This window comes from Rhamphochromis longiceps, unplaced genomic scaffold (genome assembly GCF_057381845.1).
Source record: "Rhamphochromis longiceps isolate RC_006_pf unplaced genomic scaffold, R_longiceps_female_GT1.1 unmapped_scaffold_7, whole genome shotgun sequence".
Lineage (NCBI taxonomy): Eukaryota > Metazoa > Chordata > Actinopteri > Cichliformes > Cichlidae > Rhamphochromis > Rhamphochromis longiceps.
Genome location: NW_028187227.1, coordinates 380,309 through 382,808, shown reverse-complemented (window position 1 = coordinate 382,808; position 2,500 = coordinate 380,309).

Here is a 2,500-nt window from a genome sequence, read left to right as displayed (position 1 = left end):
GCCTGCTGGAGGTCCAGGTCCATGCCCGATGTGAGTAGCAGCAGGGCCAGCGCGCCCAGGAGCACATCTTTTTCGACCGTAAAGGAGACAGGAGGCCGACTCACTGCCTCGGCTAAATGGAGAGGGAATTTCAGAAGGGCCAGGGCAAAAGCATGGACCTTTTTCAGCTGTAAGGGAGGCAAGAGCAAGGTGTGATGTAGGTCCCCGGGGCCTGCTGGAGGTCCAGGTCCATGCCCGATGTGAGTAGCAGCAGGGCCAGCGCGCCCAGGAGCACATCTTTTTCGACCGTAAAGGGAGACAGGAGGCCGACTCACTGCCTCGGCTAAATGGAGAGGGAATTTCAGCAGGGCCAGGGCACAGGCATGGACCTTTTTCAGCTGCAAGGGAGGGAAGAGCAAGGTGTGATGTAGGTCCCCGGGGCCTGCTGGAGGTCCAGGTCCATGCCCGATGTGAGTAGCAGCAGGGCCAGCGCGCCCAGGAGCACATCTTTTTCGACCGTAAAGGAGACAGGAGGCCGACTCACTGCCTCGGCTAAATGGAGAGGGAATTTCAGAAGGGCCAGGGCAAAAGCATGGACCTTTTCAGCTGTAAGGGAGGCAAGAGCAAGGTGTGATGTAGGTCCCCGGGGCCTGCTGGAGGTCCAGGTCCATGCCCGATGTGAGTAGCAGCAGGGCCAGCGCGCCCAGGAGCACATCTTTTTCGACCGTAAAGGGAGACAGGAGGCCGACTCACTGCCTCGGCTAAATGGAGAGGGAATTTCAGCAGGGCCAGGGCACAGGCATGGACCTTTTTCAGCTGCAAGGGAGGGAAGAGCAAGGTGTGATGTAGGTCCCCGGGGCCTGCTGGAGGTCCAGGTCCATGCCCGATGTGAGTAGCAGCAGGGCCAGCGCGCCCAGGAGCACATCTTTTTCGACCGTAAAGGGAGACAGGAGGCCGACTCTCTGCCTCGGCTAAATGGAGAGGGAATTTCAGCAGGGCCAGGGCACAAGCATGGACCTTTTTCAGCTGTAAGGGAGGCAAGAGCAAGGTGTGATGTAGGTCCCCGGGGCCTGCTGGAGGTCCAGGTCCATGCCCGATGTGAGTAGCAGCAGGGCCAGCGCGCCCAGGAGCACATCTTTTTCGACCGTAAAGGGAGACAGGAGGCCGACTCACTGCCTCGGCTAAATGCAGAGGGAATTTCAGCAGGGCCAGGGCACAGGCATGGACCTTTTTCAGCTGTAAGGGAGGCAAGAGCAAGGTGCGATGTAGGTCCCCGGGGCCTGTTGTCGTACCATAGGCACGAGTGGTGTGTGTGTGTGGCAAAGAGTTTCTGCGCAGTGTACCAGGGGCACGGGGAAAGGTTGTTGTACCATAGGCATGAGAAAAGTTGTCGTACCATAGGCACGAGAAAAGTTGTCGTACCATAGGCACGAGTGGTGTGTGTGTGTGGCAAAGTGCTACTGAGCGGTGTACCAGGGGCACGGCGAAAAGTTGTTGTACCATAGGCACGAGAAAAGTTGTTGTACCATAGGCACGAGAAAAGCTGTCGTACCAGGGGCACGGAGGAAAGTTGTTGTACCATAGGCCCGAGAAAAGTTGTCGTACCATAGGTACGAGGAGTGTGTGTGTGGCAAAGTGCTACTGAGCGGTGTACCAGGGGCACGGCGAAAAGTTGTTGTACCATAGGCACGAGAAAAGTTGTTGTACCATAGGCACGAGAAAAGTTGTCGTACCATAGGCACGAGAAAAGTTGTCGTACCATAGGCACAAGCAGTGCATGCGTGCGTGCGTGCGTGCGTGCGTGCGTGCGTGCGTGCGTGTGTGTGTGTGTGTGTGGCAGTTCTTCTGCGCAGTGTACCAGGGGCACATTTCAATGTGCTTTCTGGAGTACCAGGGGCACGAGGATTTTGCCAGTGGTGTTCTGCTTTGTTAGTGGGAGGGGGCTTAAGTGTGGGTCCCCGGGGCCTGCTGGAGGTCCAGGTCCATGCTAGATACGTGGTACAGGGTAACTGCAGGAGGGGGGGGGGGGTAATGTGGGTTCACGGGGCCTGCTGGAGGTCAAGGTCCATGCTGGATATGCGCTGGATCATAACTGCAAGAAAGGAAAGCTAGTGGGGGAGTAGAGCAGGGGAGTATGTGGGTCCCCAGGGCCTGCTGGAGGTCCAGGTCCATGCTAGATATGTGGCACAGGGTAACTGCAGGGGGGGGGGGGGGTAATGTGGGTCCACGGGGCCTGCTGGAAGTCAAGGTCCATGCTAGATATGTGGTACAGGGTAACTGCAGGGGGGGGGGGGGGGGGGGGTAATTTGGGTCCCCGGGGCCTGCTGGAAGTCAAGGTCCATGCTGGATATGCGCTGGATCATAACTGCAAGAAAGGAAAGCTAGTGGGGGAGTAGAGCAGGGGAGTATGTGGGTCCCCAGGGCCTGCTGGAAGTCAAGGTCCATGCTAGACATGTGGTACAGGGTAACTGCAGGGGGAAGGGGGGGGGGGGGTAATGTGGGTCCCCGGGGCCTGCTGGAG